Here is a 23,921-nt window from a genome sequence, read left to right on the forward strand (position 1 = left end):
AATAATGATTGAGGCCAAGTTTGGTTTTATTTGATCCAGTAGTTAAATTAAAAGCAGGTCATTCCTCTGTAGTCTTATAATAGTGACTGAAGACCCCTTTTCATTATTTTTCAAGTTGTGACTATTTGAAAATTTATTTTTTTTACAATTTTACCTTAGACTTCTTTAGTAAACCCCTATGTTCTATGTTTAGCTAGGGTGGCCATAATGGTTAAATGACAGAGTCATTGGATACATTTTACAATCAAGCTACCCTATTCACAATTGTGTCTAAGTTTAAATTTAGTAAGGCCAGAAGATTAAGTGGAGAATATGTTTGTAAAAAAATACAAAAAAATGAAGAAAAACTGACTATAAAGGGCAGTTACTCCTGAAGGGGTCAATAGGCAATTTTGATCATGTTGACTTATTTGTAGGGCTTACTTTGCTGAACACAATGGCTTTTTAAAGTTTATCTTTATCTATTATAATATTCAAGATAGTGGAGAAGATTTGTGTAAAGATTACAAAAATTTACAAAAAATTGTGAAACATTTGGTTGATGGGCACCTCGGATACAATTTTAAACTAGATACAATATGCATGAATTAGGCCAAGATTAGATTTATTTGGCCCAGTAGTTACAGAGGAAAAGATTTTTGTAAAATTTAACGGACGACGACGACAGACGACAAGTGATCAGAAAATTCACTTGATCCTTTGGATCAGGTGAGCTAAAAATATAATTCATCTATGAGTACATTTTTTTAAGTTTGCAAGGACCATTTCAAAACTTCTGCGAGTCGAATTTTGTGTTATTTGTGACACTGAAAAGGTGGCTGTACAAAAAGTATGCTTAAAAAGTAAAATTAAATCTTATTTGAAAACACAAATAGTTTTCTATTATGGTTTTCAGAGACAAATTTGAATGGCATATATATGTGTTGGAAACTGCCTTAAACCGTATACATTCTCTTTTGGGTATCTAAAACATATATTTACCAATTTACGTTTCTGCAGAAATTTCTTTACCAGCATTGTTGTCTTCCTCTCAAATGTTTCAGAATCATCATCAAAGCATTCGTATATTAATTCCGTAATGTTTTCAACCGAATCTAATGACAGTGTTGCTGGTTCACCTTTGCTACCCCCTTTAGAACTAAAAATAATGCAAAAAGATTAAAGACAAAAACCTAATCTGCTATAAGAACAAACTAATACATCTTGCAGGTTGATACACGTAGTAACCTTTGTAGCACAGTTTTGATCAATACAGAACACAATATTATATGCATTTAACGAATTTGGCCACATACCTGCTCTCGTAACAGTGAACATTAGTATGTTATATTTATTCAAATGTTGGTTGTTATCAATATTGCTTGTTTTCTTTTTTTTTTCTATTTAAGAGCAATCTCGATAACACGATTGATGCTGCTGAGTTTATTCAATTGCAATGTTGTTTGTCAGTTGCCACTCAGTCCTATATGTCCAAAAAGTAGACATTGTAGTATGAGTAATAAATAATTGCAGTAATTACATTGGTTGCAATGACATATCTGGATTTCTCGGTGAATTAATCCCAAGAACATCATATGTAAAATCAAGCCGATAAGTGCATTCCTCTGATGTCATACAATAAGGGTTGTTATGATGATTTCACATGAAAACAAACGAATTGATAATACATAGAAAAATATAAAGTTTGTCGTGTTTTCTACTTTCTCTTCATAAAAAGTGCATGATGAATTTGATAATTACGCACGATCCCTCGTTTTATCGAAGGATTGGCATCAAACTATCACAAATGTATCATAGAGTAAACCATGCATTCCAATTTATTATTCAATCTTTTCAGAACGGTTCATCTTTAAACAATTGCCGTTTCTAAGATATATAAACATATGACGATCATAATGTTTAGCAAAATGCCTGATTACTAACCACTAACCATTTGCATTCAATTTTGTGCTATTATCATTGGATAAAGAAAAACAAGTGTGCAAAAGAAATATTGATCACTTTACAGAACAAAATCCATATCTAGAAGTATCCAGATATCACGATTAAACGAACCCGATTTAAACAAAGAAGAAAACGCGTTTTTGAAGAAAAAAATACTCATACCTGCAAATGAAAATTGGATATATAAAATGAGATGTGCCACAAATGAAAAGATCAATCCCAACAAAATAGCAACACAAAACAAATATAAAAAAACACAACAAATGTAAAAACGATTTAGTAAACCTAGTAAATCGTTGATAACACGTTGAGAGGAAGTTGGCTGCTCCTCCTGATCCATCAATTATAACAACATGGTTGTTATTTTTCAGTACACTCCAAGCTGTTTCCAATGCATCAAATCCTCCTTCAAATAGTACCAATACAATAGGTAATATTTGTTTTGTCTGGCAATGGACGTTTTTGCGTTTTATGTCATGTTTTGTGATTTTAGGCTCGTCGTTATGTTTTTTGGTCTTGATATCTATGAAATAAAAAGAAACAACAACATCGTTTATGGTTTCTTTCAATTCATTAGTGAATATAATTGTAACCGATAGTTTTAAGTATCATGTTTATCAAATCTATCAAATTTTACTGCACGTTTTTATATGAAAAGAAGATGTGGTATGATTGACAATGAGTCAACTCTCCACAAGATACCAAATGACATAGAAATAAACAGCTATAGGTCACCGTACGGCCTTCAATAATGAGCAAATCCCATACCGCATAGTCAGCTATAAAAAGCCCCGAAATCACAAATGTAAAACAATTCAAACGAGAAAACTAGCGGCCTAATTAACGTATATTCATATCTGTCTATCTCAATTATTTGAGTTTTGCAGAAATCATAAGCTTTTCTCTTACTGTAGAGAGCCATGAACATGAAAGCAACTGATGGTTTTGAATTTACAGGAACAATATATCACATGTCGAAATATCGCCTTCATCACATTCAGTACAATGTACAACACACTGCGTGTGATGCTTTGTTGTGCATTTTGGTAGTGTAACAATGTCCACAAAGGGCAATGTTTTTTTATACTATTACTTCAAATATAATAATCCTAACATCGCTTTTCACTTTCTGACTTTTACTATTAATTCCAGGTGTAATCTAATAATGATGTGAATGGTAATGATATTTGCATGGCAGGGAGTACTTCCCTGTCAACGCACCTGTTCAAACTCCATCAATGTTGTTTATCTGACTCAATGCCTGTCCTTTGTTGATAGGTATTACATGTCAACTTCACAAATAATACACGATGGTCTTGAATTTAAGTTTAGATTCTTGGTACTGACGTTGTTTATCATCTTAATAACGTCTTATCGTATTCTTGTATTTGTTTTTATGGATATGACTTTTACTGTTTAGTCTGTTTTTGGTGATACCCATTTGACGTGGCTCTGTACTTATACATTCCGCTATCGTGTTATTATGTTATGGTAAATGTTTGTATTCTTGTCTTTCATGTTTGCTAATGTGCTTCGTCTATATGCCTTTTTGTGTTTGTTTGTTACATATGACATGCCTCTGTACATATACATTCCGTCATTGTGTTATCGTGCTATGGTAAACTATTGTAATCTTGTCTTCCATTTTTGCTAATGTGCTTTGTCTAAATGCCTTTTTGTGTTTTTTTTTTGTTACATATTTGTTTATTTTTATAGTGATTAGGATAATTACAAAGTGTTGAATGCTTTAACTCTATTTTTGACATTTTTAACTATTATGTCTCTTTGTTTTGATCACACATCGTTGACGATATAATATAATTTTATGCGACTGTTATACAAGTGAGAGGTTTAGCTAGCCATACAACCAGGTTTGATCCACCATTTTCTACATAAGTTAATGCCTGTACCAAGCCAGGAACAAACAATTTATCCATTCGTTTGATGTGTTTTAGCTTTTGATTGTGCCACTACGGACTTTTCCTCGGAGTTTTGTTTTTTATTATTTTACTTTTCATGAAAGGTACAAATGATTTATATATTTTTGAAAGGCAAACTCTTACCTGCATCTGTAATGTTCGATAAGAAATTTTGGAAAGCATTTCAGAAGAGTCACAATCTTTTTGACGTTTTGTGAATGAATCTCCGAGGAAAACAAACTGTGTATGATTTGGATCTAATGTTTCCTTTGTTGAATTGGTAGGAATTCTTTTGCTGCTTCCATCAATTGGGTCTATTACTTTTAAAACCCGTTTGAGGGGTTTAATCTTACAAAAAATAATAATGATAATTCAATTTGGTATAAGTATTCAATGTATATCAGACAAATATTGCTCAAATGTTATTCAAAATTGTCTGATTGTCAAGAAATATATACATTTCATGGCATGCTGATATCGCGTTTTTTTCTATGAAAGGAAAGTTTATACAATTGTTCTTCCATTTCGAACCTGAACTTTTTACTTTTTTCTTAACTGTTCATATTTGCAAATCATCGATCTAGACTCCAGATTTAAGACAATATATCCATTGTATTTCGGATTAACATCATCTCAATGACTGACATCTGTAGCAAAGACGTTGTGTAGAAAAAACATTCCAAATACAATTAAAACATGGACGGACGGCCAATTCTAAATTAAATCAAATAGATTAGATATAACTCAGTATAACTAAATATGAAAATAGTCTACATAAATTTATTAGTTGCATTGCACGCTGTCACCTAATACGATAAATATGGAATTTACCGACAACATATAAGGGTCAAGAGGCGTAATTGATTTCCCATAGGCGATAATGATAACGTTTTTTACTGTAGCTTAGTCCATATCGTAAACTTGGATATGTATAATGACTTGTGTCGAAGCTGAGACATTTTGACATATGGGGTTAAATTTTCGGGATACGAAGTAAGAATCTTTTCCCGTAAATTAGCTTACCCCGAAAATCCTTTCGTGATGCGGCTCCTCGTGTTAAAAAAATCCTTATTTTTACACAATAAGATCTTTGAAAGTTTAATACTTTGAATACATTTAATAGCTCCATCGTTTTTACACATTTATTCTATGGTCCTCTGCTTTCCAAATCAACACAAATGGTTAAGCTCAGTCACTTGTTGAACATGGAAACATGTGCAATATATCTACATAGAGCTTTTTTGTTTACGCACAACTTTTAAATTTCTAAATTAGAGGCGCATTTGGAATATTGACACTAGCACACTGTTTAACGAATTTATCTTACCGATTATCTTAACATTTGGTATTTAGACTAGAGGTCCATCAAAGTGATTAGGTCTTCAGTACTTAGTATTAAGAATCTTCTTCCATTTCAAAATAAAATGCCAACAATAACAACTTGTTAGCTTTATCTGTAATTTATGAACTTATTTCAATCTTTCATCATCAATTGCTTCGTCTGTCGGAACTTTTCAGATCTGTCCTCAACACCAAGTTGTTTTATAAAGTGTCGTAACAACACTATTAAACGTGTATTGAAATAAACCCCGCCCACTAACCTAATACGAAATAGACACGGTCTCCACGCTATTGCTTTTAAGCAATCATATTCCTAGAAATGTTTATGAGGTAAGATAAATAAAAATATTTGCTACTTTAAAAGGCAAAACATTCTTCCAAATTGCAATGTAATTAAAGCAAATAAAGAGCATGCCAAACATGTATGAAATCCCTCATACCTACTGTTTTTTTGAGCTGATATCTTTATATTCTTTTACTTGTATGAATCATTGTTTATATTTTTCTATTTTGTTAAAACATTTAATAAAACAAAAACAATTTACTTCATCTAGTACTCTTTTTGGCAAAATTCCAACTATTGGGATGTAGATTTTTGTCGAAGTAATATGATCATTAACAGCGTCTTCAATAAACTGAATAACTCCAGATTCTATTCCACAAGTAACAATCCATGATCCTACAAAACCAATGTTGAATAAAAAGGTATGTTATTCATTATTATATTATTTTACTTTCTGGAATTGTTTTGTACTTTAAAGACCAATATTATCAGGCAAACGTAAAATTGAGAATGGGAATGGGGAATGTGTCAAAGAGACAACAACCTAAACAAAGAGCAGAAAACAGACACAAGCTACCCATGGGTCTTCAACATAACCAGAATATCCCGCACCCGGAGGCAGGCTTCAGCTGGCTCCTTTATAAAATATGAACTACTTTAATTAAAAAGGGACGTCACACCAAACTCCAAAACATAAGAATGAAGTAAAATTAAGAAAACAACATACAAGACTAACAAAGGCCAAATACTCCTGACTTGGGACATTTTTGCTGAATTTGTATATAGATAAATACAATTATTTTTATTTTTTATAAGTTCTTCTAAACCAGATTTGTTCTCCAAACATCCTTAAACATAAAACTGAGAAGACTTACACATGTTACATTCAGGCTCGTGAAAGAATACGAAAACGACAATCTTCTTGCATACCTTCAATTCGAATACACAGTCTTCATTTCGAAAGATTAATTTGAAAGGCTATAATCAAACAAAGGTTATTTCTCCATTTGGATTTATGTTGACGAGGTAACTGTATTGCATGAAATATATACAGACAAAACTGCGTATCATGCCAGAGTTATGAAAACAACAAAAAATAGAGAAAAGCGGTTTTTATTCTTTTAATATTTTTTACCAGTGAATTTGACAGCCTCAATCAAATCTTTCTTCAAATTGCGCTTGTCTTTTATGTTGAACTGGTGACTTATTCCTGTAACTGCTTTAAATTGCCGCCGGTGGAGGTACATTCCATTGTTCTGGTAAAACTTTTTGTAGAAGATATGTTTGGTCAACAGTGTCAACGGTGTCAGGAATTTCAGTATACTAAAATAGAATTAAAAACGTGTGTATTAATCAATAATAGCGTATGACAACTCTCAACACTGACGTAGTATCTTCTATGACATAAGGAGAATAAAAGCCAAGCAACTGTCACTTTAGGTTTTTCATAAATTTAGGCAATGCTTTTTATTTGTCAATTAAAACGTAAAACATTGCAAACCATTTTTGTTGAAATTAATAAAAAGCAATTCTCTGTAAAAACCAACTATTGAATATAGGTGGTGGAGTTGGCACGCATAGTCATCGGATTTCTTAAAACTAAGCATAACCATATAATCAGCTGAAAAAAATAAGTAAAAACACCCCAAAATCTTATCATATTACTGGTCATTCACGCTGTTCACTGCGTGGCTTTTCAAAACTATTATGTTTCATTACAACGACAAAAGGCGTAATTAAATGGTACAAATGATTATTGAAGCTTAATCATGTCTATTATATATATGCTTATTGACAATTTAAATAATGTCGACATATCTTTACCCTCTTCTCTCGTTGGTCTGTTTTTCAAAAGGTGTACCCCATCTATTATAGTTCTAAAGATCATATCCAAAAAGGTAGATAGGGAGAACATTATCATTTCGGGAAAATAACTAGTATCAAGAGTCAATTTCCAATTTAGTCGTGATAACTTATGGAAATGTAGGATGAACACTTACCTACATAAGGAGTGTTAGCTATGCATGCATGCATGCAAAGCTTTAAGAGCTTGTATTTCATACGCTGTAGGGTTCAAATTGCATTTTTGCATACAAATATAATGATATAAGGGTAACATATCAGGGAAAACCGCAAAATCGAAAATCATTATAGTGGATCGTCGTCACACATCGTTGTCAATTTAATGGAATTTTTGTATGCGCCTTTTATACAAGAAAGATGTTTAGCTAGCTATATACCCAGGTTTAATCCATTTTTTCTACACAAGAAAATGCCTGTACAGTCAGGAATATGACAGTTGTTATCCATTCGTTTGATGTGTTTTATTTTTTTGATTTGCCATTTGATTAGGGACTTTCCTTTTGGAATTTTCCTCGCAGTTCGGTATTTTTTTGTGAATTTACTTTTTTCGTAACAAATACTAAAAATGTGAACCTCTGTTTAATTTTAAATTGTAATGATACAAAAATATACATTATTTTATATGTAAAGATCTTCGATAAAACCTCATGATAGATATAATAGTTGTTAGTCATATATCATGTATTCAAATGCATTTTATTTTTGTTTTTACTCTTTACCTGTAAAGAGTCAAATGTCCTACTCTATCTACTAAAGATTTGACAAAACAACAAAACTGTAGTAGACTGATGACACAAATGGATGAGTTTTACCATATTTACCGTTTCATGCATCGTGTGCTGCCATTTTAGAAATAACGTGTTATTTCATTCTGTTTTCAAGTTAATACCAAACTATTGCATACACGGGGATAGGTTATTTAAGGGCAATGGTTATTTCAAGATGTCGTCTGTAGATAATTTGACCAAGCGCTTACCTTTATTACAAATTTCAAGAGTTTTTCAAATTGCAAAAACTAGTGAAACAAACTTTAAAGACCAACAATTACTACGAGAATTTGTCTGAATGTTCGATTAATAACAGCAGCTAGATCTTGACATTCTGAGCATGGATGTTCTCTATCTATACGGGTATCTACCATTTACATTTGGTTTACATTTTGCCACAGCTTTTATGACTGTTGGGAGGCAGAATGATCGGACCATTTAAAAAAAATTAACTATAAGTTTTTGTTTCGAATGGCCCGGTAATATCAAAGTACTAGACATCTGCAAAAATTTACATATGGCGACGGACAGCAAGAGATTGAAAAGGTGCTTTAGGTACACTAGGGCATGTGAGCTAAAGATGGGCAAAAATCGTCATTTAAGGTCAATATTGCGTCATTTGGTGGAGTTCGTAGTGTTCATTATTTAGTTGTCTATGTTTTGTTTCGTGTAATGTTGCCTGTTTGTCGTTTTCAGTATTTTGACATGGCATTTTCAATTTGTTTTCGACTTATGAGTTTGAATATTTCATTGGAAACTTTTGCCCTTCTTTTAATGCTGTCCAATTGTTTTGATAGCTTTAAAAGAAATAAACACCTACCGATCGTTAAATGTAGGTTTAGCTTTAACTGCTTTCGATTTTGTGTATTAAGCTTAGCAATACTGTTTTGATTTCAGTGGCTTTTTAACTATCTTTAACTGTGCCAGCCATAGGTTTTACCAACAGTAACAAAATAGGGGCCGTTTTCAGAAGATATATACAATGCATTGTTACTGCTAAGGTCAATAACATTTGATGATGTGGTTTTTATGCATTTTCCATAATATGAGAATAGCTACTAAAGAGTTTCATAAAAATACATGTATGTTGTAAACCCACATATAAACCTTGCAAAAACAGCCGTAAGTAAGTATTTCAATTGATTTTAAAGATTTATTAACACTAAATAAACGAACAAAAAAAAAGAAATGTCTTTGATGTTTTAAGTCCAAACATGAGACAGCTATAATGATCATTCACTTAATTACACGTGAGTAAAACATGTCAGAGAATTATTCCCGTCAAGAAATACAAATTCCGTTCATAAAACGATGAAAGATTAACATATTAAGTATCTAATTTACTTGAATATAGTCCTTAGGAACCAAACATTAATGGTTGCTAGGCATTATCCAGATCTTACAAAAGGCTACTAAAGTCTTTGGTGACAATATGTATCTCTAACATTTCATTCTGAATCTCAGTGTTCCCATGCCAGCAATCTAAATCCCATACCTTTTGTTTTAGGTTACTATGAAATAATAGTGACTGATCACGAATTTGTTTACCTTTATGGATAATCTGTGTCAAAATTGTAGTAACCGCAATACCGTTTAAATGTTTGCTCGTTTTTTTTAAATCCTTGATCAGAATCGTTTGAAATGCTTTAGATTAATTTTGTCATTTCAGGGCCTTTTATAGGTGACTATATGGTATGGATTGTGTTTTGTTTTATGAAGTCCGTATGAAACCTATGGTTGTAAACTTCTATGCCTTTTTTTCTCTGGTTGTCTCATTTGCAATCATACCACATCTTCATATTTTCAACTTATATAGATTAAAATCAATACGAATACAATGTACTACAACAACATTGAAATATGTAAATAAAGAAAGCAGTTTTCCTCAGAGTTCTGCTGATTTTTTTTCAATATATGATATACGATATATTTTAGGTCAACAGTTGGACATACTTTGACATTCATATATAGGTCTAGGTTTTGTGTCAATAATTATGTATGAGTTGATGACATAACAGCTAAAAACTAAAATAAAATTACTCACGAGCACTTTCCTCAATTTTGATTTCCTCTGAAGATAAAGGTACTGATTGGGATTGGGAATATATCTGCAAGTGTAAACGATATTGGGATACATTTGTTTTTTTAGAAGTAGTGCTTAGCAGGACCATTGCCTTAAATATGTTGAATGTCGATTTCAGTTTGAGGTTTGACAGTACCTCGTACATACAATAGAAAGAAAATATGTGTTTGACCTTAAACTTGAGCGTGACCGAATGAGTTTACAATATTAAAATATACTGCTGTGCATAACAAGGATAACATTTACTGCGGTGCAAAAAGCACTAGTCGCTTAGTCTTTAGTTTTCTATGTTGAGTTTTGGAATACTGTTGTTTGTCTTTTGGTCGTTTGGCATTAACAGATTTTTTTAATATTGATGGGTTGTATTATTCCTTTGGTTTCTTTCTCTAACTTCTAAAATGATAATAGAAATGTCAAAAGAAATGTTTGCAGTAGATTTGTATATTGCTTGTGCTTGAGAGTGCAATTGGTATTCTTCAAAGGATACCATTGACCAATATTCATGCAATAACATTTTTATTGCATAACAAAGCTTGAACAAAAATATTGTTGTCACCATTGACGTCGATAAAGTGAAAATGTGTGTGTTTATTTATCGAATTGTGTATTTATCAATGTATGTATTCATGTTCTTTATTTTTGTTTAGATTAATTTTAATTATTATTCATTTTATTTATTTATTTATGTACATATTCATTTATTGTTTGATTGATTAATTGATTGATTGATTGGTTGATTGATTTATTAATCATTTATTTAAGAAGTTACTCATCTATTTATTTATTTAGCATACATTCATTTATTTATTTATTCATTTATGTATTTATTTATCTAATTATTCTTTTATCTATTTATTAATTGATTTATTGATTTGTTGATTGATTGGCTGATTTATTAATTCATTTATTTGCCGTTGTCAATGTTCAAGTGTTTTGACGCCCGACATGATATAACCATTCGAAATTTGCACGTGTACGTTTAATAAATGCTATGAATGGCCTGTAACCCGCTATAAAGATACACGGATAAGTAAATAAGTATCTGCATATATTAGATTGATAGTCCAGTGCATGCGATTTCTGTTACTTATTTGAAACATGAACTTACTATCCTAATCATCTACAGTGTTCTATGTGTTATGAAGCGAAACTACATTCTTTGTATTCTTTACGTACGTTTTGTCATTTCGTTTCACTCGAGTTTTGTAGCATTATATAAACATGATAAAGATATGACTAAAAAAGAAAGTCGATTACCAGTAAACTCATCGGTAAGTATGATTTAGATGATGTTCGCTGATAAAGTTCAGCAGCGACATATATCACATTAAATGATTTCTCGAAAAATGAATTTGTACCGATGATTTTTGTTTGCATTATCAACCGCTTAACTCGATCTCATTATTAATACGAGAAAAGTATATGATCCTTTAATATCGCATACCTTAGCTATCACTTGATTTCCTTGACTGTATATGGTGGACGGTATAAGAAATAAGTAACCATGTACGCGAAAGAGAAATGACGCTTAAAACATATAGATAAATCATTTAAAGGGTTTCAAAATGAACGTTAGACGAAGGTGATCACTTATACTACACCTCTCCGTAGACAAACGGATGACTACTTGATTCAACAATTGGGAAGTCATGATACTATATGGTTGCAATGACAAAATTCATGGTAAAGGTATTCTATCTAGCCCTGACTGTAGCTCAGTGAAGGTGATGAACATTTTAAATTCTACTCTTCGACCTAGACGCAGTCATGGTCATCGTCATTATACATCACATACTTTCCATGATGTCTCTATTAATGACTTGCATCCATTTATACAAAAGCCGTTAGGTATTTATCGCATTCGCACAAAGCTTCATTTATTATCCCGTTCAAAACATGTAATCTCTGTACAACTTTTATATGTTAAGAATTGGATCTTCCTTCACTATATTGGATACCTAAACGACATACATGTCTACAGTTGGCAATAACCAGATGTGTACTTAAAAACTCCAAAGATCTTTTAGAGTACATGCAATCTTAGATTCTTTCATCTTGCAACTGTATTAAAACATTTGACTTTTCTTCACTTATATTACAAGTATTCCCCATATAAAACTAAAAGACAAATTGGAAAAGTTTGTCATGCTTTGTTTCATCAAAAAGAATAAACATCGTAAATACAACTAGCTTGTCTTAGGAAGAAATAAATCGTACTCTGATTCCAATAAAAAATTATCTGAAACGAACATTATCAAGATGCTTAATTTATTGATTGACAACGTATTTGTTACGTTTGGAGGACGTGTTTCTCAACAAACAATCGAAATTCCCATGGGAACCAATTATGCTGCACTGCCTACCAACTTGTTCCTTTATTTACATGAGGTTGACTTCATACATTAACTTCTTCGAAAGACAGGAAATAAGTTAGCAGTATCCTTTAATTTAACTTTCCGCTATATCGATAATTTCCTCTCACTGAAGAATTCAAAACTTTCTGAATATGTTGAACACATCAATCCCACCGAACTTGCGATAATGAAAATGAGGGTCTGTTGTGAACAAAACTTTAAGACAACAGAGATGTTTTTAGCTTCCCAATTGTGAAATTTCGATTTCTATGTAGCAACATTCCAGCAGCGCCTGTAGAAGCAGTAGATATATCCAGTTAATACGATATTAAAGGACATGGAATTCCAAATACGCTTTCGTTGATAGAAAGTTACTGCTTACAAGGTAGCTACTACACCAAGTGTAAAACTCAACTAAGTGGTGAAGTTGAATTCATCGTTTCGTAAATTTTACGGACGTCATCATGAGTTGGTGGACCGTTATGAAATATCTGCTTAACAGATGACGAAGGATATATTCCAATAGTCGTAACTACGATCCCGTCTCCTTGTCCTCAAATGTGACCTACCGATTTAGATTATTCACTGAGTATGTACTTACATGAGCATTATGACGGGTGCCACTTGTGAATCAGGATCTGCTTACCCATCCGGAGCACCTGAGATTACCTATAGTTTTTGGTGGGATTCATTTTGCTAAGTCTTTAAGTTTTTGTTTTGTGTTTTGTGTACTGTTGTTTATCTGTTTGTCTTTTTTTTTTTCTTTTTTAGCCATGGCGTTGTCAGTTTATTTTCGACTTATAAGTTCGAATGTCCTTTTTGTATCTTTGGCCTCTCTTTTAGAACAGGTTCCACGTATCAACCCATACCTTCAATATGAATAGAAATTTAACAAATGCTCAATTACACTGGTTTTCTGTATAAATTCAATTTTTTTTTTTTATGTTTTATCATAAGAACAAATAATATGAACATTACTTGTTTTTCTGTTCTTCCATTGGTTGGCTTTGAAAAGAGAATAAATTTGATATTCTGTTTCTGTCTGTTTTTTTTTTCTTTTTTTTTTTTTTGCTTGATTGTCTTCAACGTTGTTTCTCCATTTCCTGATCTACAATAAAAGAACATAATGAAAATTACATTATATTTTCATTAATCTATCATGGAAGAACAATTTGGTCCTTCTTATTGTAAATAGCACATACTATCTCCTAATTACGATACTGACACACAGATGTTATGCTCATTTATTTTATCATTAGTTTTATTATTATTATTACTTAAAGTCTTCTATTTTTTATTGTTTGTTTATATATCATAAACAAGTTTAACTTTCATTTTTCTTGTATTTGTTGATATAAAATGTAGAAATAAATGTGTTTACTATGCAGATTATACTTTTGTTCTAGACACCTGCAATTATGACTATATGTTCCTGTTTCTTCAAGATGGTTTCGATTTTAAAGTCTACACAAGAAATCATGCCAAAATTCTTCAAAAAAGAAATGCACCTGCCATTTAATATACATTAAATTTCATCTAAGATTGTCAACTACAATGAAGCATTTGATATCTTCAAGACGTAATGACGAAACCTCCAGATAACACCTTTCCGTGTTCCCATGCATAAATTGTACAGATTTTCGTTATATAACAAGGTATCTTGGCATTTTATAAAATGAACAACTTAGACTGGTATTTGCCACAGTCTTGAAGAAATATGTCAGATTATTGATGAATGCCATAAGGTTCTTCTCAATACGTCATTTGGTGAAAGTTGTCTGATTAGAATTCATACCACATCTTCTTATTTCCTTATAAGTTAAGAACATGTTTCCTCGTATAGTTCAAGGAGATAAACATATAATAATCATTGCCATGAAATTCAAAAGCAAATGTTTGTACTTATTTTGTTTTTGTGTAGTGGTCAGTAGATTACACCTACAAGTGAACATAAACGATAATAAATTGTTTATCCTTTCTATCTTTCGTATGCTTTGAGTTAAATGTTTCGTCATGACGAAGTATGTTTGAATGAATTCATCAATCAAATTAGCTTCCAAATTCAACGTCTAGTTAACAAGTTTAACCGTTCAAAATTCGTGATACTCAAAATTAAGTTTTCAAAGAGGTAGGGCCATTTTCCCTTAATTTTTTTTTCCATTTGATTAGATAGGTAAATCATGTTTTTAAATAGCCCGATAGATGCTAATTATAGTACATGAAATTACGTCACATCATCTATTTTCATACCTTGAACATGTATTCCTACAAAAAGCAAGGCCAATACTATTGATTTTTTGGTTTATCAAAACCAATGTTGATTTTGTTTGTTAACGCCCCTGGGGAGCATCAAAATATGAATTATCAACTAATAGATATTGAAAATTGGTTTTGTATTAAAAAAAACATGTTGCTTCAGTTAGCGTGTTAATGTTGGTAGGTGATTTGTAGCGTACATGTATTTTATAGCTTTGTTTAACTTAAAACTAAAAAAAAAATTAATAAAAATAACTTTAAATAAGAAAAAACGGGGGTTGAATATCAATACAAACACATTTAATAATCTATTTATTTTATATAAATCATATATATAATCTGATTCAGATGTCTCTGTTCCAATATCAAGAAGCCAATTAATATCGGACGCAATAACTTGGATGTTAATTTTCTCAATCTGAATGTATCTATATATCTCTGTTCCGGTTTTAGAGTTTAACCGTCGATAAGAACGGGACAACATCTTTCACCAGTTGGTACTAGAACACTTTGTATTACAAACACATGTAATCTGACCTTTTCTGGCATTGTAGCAAATGGACCCTTTGTAGTGATACAGATGCAATATTTTCTTGATGTTTTACCTGCAGTCACGATTGGTAGTGTAATTGATTTTTTCTATGGTGTTGTTTTATTTTCCGATGACTTAGGTACCGGTGCAGGGACGGTGGTTACAATGTCAGGTCTAATATCTACATAGTTTATTGATTGGCGAAAAAATTGATGTCTGCATTTGTTGCATATAAAACCATTTTAAAAAATGTTCTAGTTCAAGGTTAAAAAAAAAGTTTTTGTTTTGTTTTCGAACGAAATTTTTCGTTATATGTATATTACACACACAACTTTTTGGCTTCAATGGTATATACTCAATTTTCGTGTTATTGGTTATGTGCAAGCACCTACTTCAGTTTGACGGCAACTGTTCCTTGCATATATATAATAAATGTAAACACAGGAATAGGAAGTAAGTCAAGAGAATGAATAGTAATAGGAACTCACGCAATAAGCAACACATTATTTGTATTCTTTAATTAAATGATATATAGTCAAAATGATCAAAAATGACTCTATGAATTAAACAAACATCCGAAAAAAATATGATAGGAACATAACAATTTAATTTTGCAAAACAAAAAATGCAAAAATCTACGTGAGATTTGAACAAATGTTTTATTACGCAGCTATATAGGTACAATTTAGTGATTGTCCACGTTTTATTTAAAAAGTCGTTTTTTTAGGTATCAAGGGCACACTAAACCAATTTCATTTTTGGGGTAAAAAGTTGTATGATTTACAACAACAGCAAAAAACATAACTTTGTTTTGGTTTGAAATGTCGTTCTTGGGGAATTCCTTGTTTTCAAACCCCAAAACATGGTAAATTGATCATATTTGACTTTTTTTTTGGGGGGAGGGGGTGTTTTCTTAACTAATTTGCGAACTTATTGTAATATATAAAAATCGAGATATTGATAAAAAAAAACATGTTTATCTCTTATTTTTATCGTAAATTTTATTCTTTCAGCACTTTCTGAAATTGGTCCTTCTGTGAAAAAAAACAGGGGAAATTGGCCCTTCCTCTTTAAATTCAATTTGGAATATGAAACCACTTAGAATTAATTTACACAAACAATTAATTCATGCAAAAACAAGAAAGATAAGAAGCCATTACTCTTAAACAGCATGGCTTTTATTTGCGACAAAAGAATTGAACATGGAACGATATAGTGTATGACAAATGGACATTGTTCTCATACATATGCTGCTTATAGTATAAATGTATATGATCGAAACGACTGGACTCCTCAATTTAATGTACTGCTATTGCTTGTCTCGAAATATCAAAATCATTACTTAGTAATCATATTATACTAAACAAGCATATCCCTTAAATCAAGTATAAATGTTTTAGATTTTGAGTGGTTGTTTCAGGGGTTGGGTCGACAATTAACCCTGTTAAATTGCAAGAAAATGTACCTTATTCCAATGATTAAAAGCTTACATGCCTATATCCTTGCTAGTAAACTAAATCTCTATATATTCGTAGATTTGTTTTTAGTTTTGATTGTTTTAACTTCTTGTCATTATGAGGTCCGAATTTTAAAGTTATACATGCAATGGTTTTTGTTTGAATTATGTGGGTTAAACATAATTATACATTTGAAAAATATGAATTTCCGATTTAAATATTAATTGGTTATTTTTTTTTTTTATAAAGAACGGGATTTGATTAGCCACTTCTGGTATACTCTGAGATACTTTCGTCTTCACATAATAGCTTACCAAAGATTCTAAACATTTGTAGCTTCTATATACTTTTGCTTGAAATAAGGACGCTTGGATGTCACTTGTGAATGGCAATCCAGAAAATACGTCACATCATCTATTTTCATACCTTGTTTTGTCCCAGTATAGGAAGGATTTAACTGCCGGTCCGAAAAATACCTGAATGACCATGTTTCTATTTCTCCAACCTTCTCTGTGGGCATTTTTCTACTATTGTGAATACTGTTAAGATTTGTATATACATTTGACTCTGCTGATGAATCCAGGTAACATAAAATCATTTGAAAATTTTACGTCAGTTCCAAAAGATACGTTACTTATGACTGATTCATATAACTCTAGGTAAGTTTAAATGGTATTCGAGCAAACAATTGTACCCCGGTTCACAATTGGTCATTTACGGTTGACCTTTTTAAAACGGTCATATTTCTTCAACTTATGCAAAATACCCCATGACTTTTTCATCTACCACTATGAAGATAGAGGAGCAAATTAACAGTCAAAATCTAAATTTAACTTCGACTTTGACATTGATTTCAATGTTAAATGACTATATAGCTTGAACCTCAATTTAAACATTTTGGTCTTTCTATATAGATGATATATGGTTAATGAGTTATCTAACCAAAGAGTTAATTGTATCATAAGAGGGAAACCTACTATTAAATGACACTTTCAGCCAAAATTTATATACTACGATATGTCTCATCTAACAATTTAGTAAATACATTGAATCAATTTCTTATACGGTAGTTTGAGAGTAGCAATAATAATCAAAAGGAAAGACTTTGTATGTGGCCTCGATCTCTTTTTATGCGTATTATATATGGACCAAGAAACGGAAATCGAAAGTCATGTATGGTTCATCTGCAACACATGCATATCACTTATCTGAAATACATAATGGGAATAACTCTCATTTGGATCGATTTGGTCATAAGCTGTTTTTTTTTTGTGTTAACTGTTCAATAGAAATGTAAAGAAATGTATTATAAAGAAAACATTGAAGCTAATGCCTTCGATTGTCAAAGTGAAGCGACAGCTACATGTTGATAAATGTGTAAAAGTTAATCTATGAAAACAAACCGTATTGACAAGAAAATGTTTAAACTCCTGTTTTATATTCCTTTAGATCAAAATATTTCAATTATGTTATATAATTTTTATTGGAAAACTATGTTGAAAGATAATTATTGCAAAGGTAGTATTATTCGCCAATCGATTGAATCATAGCAACACAAGTTTAAATAAGAAGGTTGATACTCGTACAATGGTGAAAATATTGATAAAGTTCTGTAGTCCTGTTTAAATATTCTCTGAACTTACGCTGTGCTATGGAAACGATTACAAAATAAACACAGAACTTTAAGAACCATTTCAAGCTTTATCGAATCAAGTTATAAAGAAGGCATTTAATCATGTTAATGATAAACATATTACTTGTATTATTAATTGTCATTTTGTCAGCGCAGCGATATAGCTGTCATGCGCTTAACTCAATTAATTGATCATTTTGTCAAATCTGGAAAGAAGCTCTTTCTTGTAGCTTTTTATTATTATAAAAAAAAAGGATATAAAAGTAAAGTCGTTCGATGCATTTACTTTCAATTAAGTTATTTATCAACTGATGATCTTCAAAAACGCAAAACACATTTTTGTGATTGTTTGTGAATGTTAGAATCATATTAAATACATGAAAAGTAAACACTGTTGAAATAAATTCCGTAATGCAATCAGAGTAAATGTTTTTAAAGTGTTTGACCCTTTATAATATTGATAAATGGACTGAGACAAGGTTAAAAAAGGGATGAAAATAAAAAAAAAAAAACAGAACAAAAAAGAATTTTAGTTCAAGTTACAGTATATTGGCTGGGTCACAAATTTTGATGAAATTTTGCATACAACTTTGTCTTGATGAACTATATGAACTATAGCTAAAATTAAATTAATTATCTGAAATTTCACTGATTAAATTCTTTCAAAATTGGTCAATATTTGTATAGAATGCACATAAAATCAGCAAGAAACGTTCTTAAATATGTCTAAAAATCATCAAATCTCCAAATTTAATTTCAGTGCCACTAATAGCTGATGTAGATGGATTTCACGTCTGGCGTGATAACTTATATGTCTATATTTTGATGATTATTTCCTACCGGTGGATTGATGCTTCTTTTGTTGGAATTTTGGACTCCAAAAATTATAACAGCTCAGACGTCAGACTTTTGTGATCAACTGTTGTGTCATTATCATGTTCATTTTCTGTAAATGTACTGTATGGCATATCAAATTTTTTGGAAAACTATTCGTTAATCTAACTGCAGGTAAAGATTGTGTAAATCATATGTTGCACATTTTTTTTTTTTTAATTTCTATTGCTTTTCAATTTCATGTTAATTAAGCTTCCCAAAGATTTCGATATTTTGCCCACTTACGATTCTTGTGTCAACGAAGCATCAGTCTGACAAAACCAAAGTATATGATTGGTACCTTTGGTGAGCTGTTTTACGTATTTTTTTTTAAATTGCCGAAATTATTTTCGTCAAATTTCAAATACAAGTTATACGAAAGAAATGTATTTGTAAACGGATAATTTGTTTATTAAAACTCATGATATTTGAATACCTAATCAAACTCTTTTCTTGTGTAGACATATGGAAATGAAAACAAGGCAATATTCTAAAATCTTAATCAAATATATATGTTTATTTTTTTAGACCATTCGATAGGGAATTCTTTAAAACTAGTATAATAGGAAATACAGAGATGTATGATTACCAATAAGACAACTGTCCAACAGAGTTATATAGATGCTGATTTAAAAAAACTATCGTTCACGGTACATTATTCAACTGTGAGCAAATCTCAATTATCAGGCTCGACATGATACCATATGAATCAATTCCATCCAAAAACACTATGGGCATGATTTATGCTAAAATAATAAGCAAGAAACAAATATGAATAAATGTAACAAAGAACAACAAATGAATAAAAGGCTCATGTCTTTAGACATAAAACGAATAGATAGGCACGATGATGGACACATGATCTGAAACATCAAAAAAATCATTATGTAAGACAGTTTAAATTGTTAATAAATAAGAATGTTTACATGGCGATTTTTGTGAACGGGATTTGACTTTCAATTTGATTGCAAGTTCAGGCACAAACAAATTTGAAATTATGACACATTTGAATAAAGAACGATTATTTACCCATGAAGTCTTTAAAATCAAAAAATTTTATCAACAACACATGTCAAATTTTACAAACATTTATCTACTATTATGCCTTATAGCAAATTTATAATAATATAAATTCGATGCCTAAAAACTTCTGACAAGATTTGATGTAAAGAATTTAAAATAATAATAAAAGGGTAATAGCCATCCTTCAAAATAGAAAATACAACAATTGAACGGACGACGAACGAATGAAACGAGTGCGCATCACGTGTTTATTCTATAGCGGCGTTCGGTGTCCATTAGTCTTATTTTTTATATAAAAACAGCAATTAGTTATACTTTATATTATAAAGAAGCATACTAGCCAAACTCTTTTCTTTGTTACCGGCTGTAGTTGGACTGACATTGTGAATTGCTGATATCACCAAACTATGCCTTTAAAAAGATATGTATTGCAGATGTTGCAAACATAAGTACAGTTGTTAAAACGACAAATCAACACTTCGATGAGATTGATTCAGATTGAAGTTGTTTTCAATGAACCAAGACAATCAATTGTAAATTGCTGACATAATATGAGTTAGGAAAAAAAGACCATATATATTCATCAGAGTTATACAATATTTTTTGTTTAATATATGTAATCGAATTTTTATAATAATTCTGCATTTATATACAATTATCATTTCAACAATCGTAAAATACATAATATAAGACAACAATTTGAAACAAAGTCAATTATAAAAGTCGTACATGAATCAAGAAACACGTCTCTGCGAAACAATATTTAATCACCGTATTTAGATATTCATAGGTTTTTTCTGTTAAATGTCTAATAATTAGAATACATTGTGCAATAAAAGAAAAATTGTGAAGTGAAATCATTGTAAAATGCAGTTATCAAATTACTTCCATTATACAAGACCGTTTAAAGTGCCCATATGTAAAAATAAACACATCATAGATACATTGTGATATGAAAGAATGATTTTTAAAGATGTCATTTGAAACTGATTAAATAGCATTTAATTTGAGAATGTTGACAAACCAATCTTTGTTAGGATTTTAAAGTTAGGTCCAAGTATCAAATTTGATATTTTAACACATTTTGAATGCATTGGGTTACTCGTTCATCATTAAGGTCTTTAAAGTACATCAAACTTAATCATAGTGTAAAAAGCAACACTAGCAAATTGTTATCATTTAACAAACGAAACTTACTGCAAATGTATAATATACAATTATGACCCCGTAGTAAACTTCATTTCCCGAAGGGCGCAGCCCGAAGTGAAATAGATTATAGGGTTGGAATATTTATCGCTTCTAACATAATTTCCAAGGGACCACACATATTTTATTATACCGAATTAACAGTGGAGGGGCCTTTTGAACTATTGAAAAGGCACTTACAAGGTTATATGTAGTAAGGCTTCAGTAACAGCTTGGCAAAACACATCAGTTACTATTCTTTATAAACAATGGATCTAAGGGACCATGACTGTTTGATGATGCATAAAAAACAGTGGCAGGGCCTTTAGACCCATAGAAGAAGAACTTAGTAGTAACAGTTTATCAAACCACTAACGTTAAAACATTATTTTGTGGATTTATTGTAATTACAACAAAGGGAGAATCTTTCTATAAAATAGCTATGGCGCTGAAACGGACCGTTATGAAATATCCTCAGCATAAGATGAATTTGCAAGTCTTGTTTCTTCGTAACTCGAGGAATTATAACGTGGTCGTTGCTATTTTGTTTAAATACATCTGTGACGTATCGTTTTGATAAGAAATAACGTGTGAACATATCAAGAAGCTCAACAGGTTATTCACAGGTGAATGATAGAGTTGTTCATGACTTGGCGTTATGCATGTGATAATGTGTTTACCAATAGAATTGATTATCTTACACGGAAGGTCATGAAGGTATAATCATAATATGTATTATCGGCCTTAAACATCTTTAACGTCTATATACAAAATATCACACAGTATAATAACTAATCGCCGGGTGTCACATGTGGAGCCAGATCTGCTTTCCCTTCCGGAGCACCTTATATCACCCCCAGTTTTAGGTTATGTACTGTTGTTTGTCTATTGGTTGTTTACTTTTTTAGCTATGTCGTTGACAGTTGGTTTTTTTTTCGACAGTTTTTTTTCTCAATGTCCTTTTGGTATTTTTCGCCTCTCTATTGAAAGTAATCATGTCATTAATGTACATGCTCTGTCAAACATTGTTATGTTTTCAACTATTAAAAGACAATATAACTCCAAATTTTGAAGCAAAGGTTGTTTAAATAAGTGAATACTTAAAAAACTATACAACTAACACGGTCCTACAAAGGATACCCACTATCATGTATACTTATATAAACATAAGGAGATAAATAAAGGCAACAGTAGTATACCCTGTTCAGATGTCATAAATCGATTGAGAGAAAACAAATCCGGGTTTCAAACTACAACCGGGGGAAACATATCAACAACAATGAGAAAACAACGGAAGAACACAAAAACTGAAATCCCACAAACACAAATGCCAATGCAACATACATAGAAACGAATTATTTGATAACATCTGCCATATTCCTGACTTGTTATAGGACATATTAAAAAATATGATTGCCAATGCCACAAATATCAACCAAAGTTCACACAAAGTGCATGAACGCAATTATAGGTGTTCGTACAGACTTCAACTATGAGAAAACCCCATATCGTATGCTAGGCTTTAAAAGGCGTGATGGAGTTAAAACCTAAATTTCGTATCCACTGTTATTTCAATTGGTTTCTGGCGTGCAAGCGTTTTTTCTCGTTCTATCGAAGCGGCATTAGCGTTCACATTCGGATAGGAATGCAAACATAGCAAAGTTGAGGTTTATATCAAAGAATTTGTATAATCATTTTTTTTATAAAAACAAAATTAAATATTGCATACAATAAACCGAGTTTTCTAACTATATCAAAAACTCACCTAAATCAAGATGCATGTCACTACAAACAAGAAAATGTAATATCAACGTTTCTTGATATTGAATTTATTTAAATTTCCGCAACATGAAATATGAGAAATTGTATTGTCATGAAAGCATTTTAATTGATATTTTTGATCCTATACATAACACGCAATCAATTGTTTATATTGTTTATATTGTGCAAATTGATTTGTCAGCAGTTTGTTTAACGTTTGCTTTTTTTTTTGTAATTATTCTTTTGTAATTTGAAAGAACCTGTTTTTGTAAAGAAAACGTTCGAAAGGATACTTGACGAGGACTTCAACACGTTTAATATAGTTAATTTTATATAATGGAAATAAAGATAACCGACGTATACAAGGCAATCAGTTACAAGACATTTTGGTGAATAATATTTAAATAATTATATTATATTTATCTTTTAATCAAATGAAACCGTGTATAATGTATTTTATGTAAAAACTAACACACACGCATAATAGAGACAAGACTCACCCAGCAACTATCCAAACTATACAAATTAACGACTCTGCTTTTATATAAGAATGTTTATGCAGAATAGTTGCATAGATACAAGAAGATGTAACATGAGTGTCAATGGAACAACTCTCTATCCAAGTCACAATTTGTAAAAGTTGACTA

The 23,921-nt window shown here is 31.1% G+C and overlaps 1 long non-coding RNA gene across 1 annotated transcript; it reads right to left on the reverse strand.

Annotated features, from left to right (window-relative positions):
* Positions 1 to 5,654: 5,654 nt before the first annotated feature.
* On the reverse strand, positions 5,655 to 23,319 carry LOC127715436 (uncharacterized). Its single transcript, XR_007988415.1, has 5 exons — positions 23,279 to 23,319; positions 13,533 to 13,662; positions 10,162 to 10,225; positions 6,623 to 6,810; positions 5,655 to 5,883 (listed from the first exon to the last, which is right to left on the reverse strand). It is a non-coding gene; the product is annotated as an uncharacterized LOC127715436 (long non-coding RNA).
* Positions 23,320 to 23,921: the final 602 nt, after the last annotated feature.

Source organism: Mytilus californianus, unplaced genomic scaffold (assembly GCF_021869535.1).
Source record: "Mytilus californianus isolate M0D057914Y unplaced genomic scaffold, xbMytCali1.0.p SCAF_9, whole genome shotgun sequence".
Classification (NCBI taxonomy): domain Eukaryota; kingdom Metazoa; phylum Mollusca; class Bivalvia; order Mytilida; family Mytilidae; genus Mytilus; species Mytilus californianus.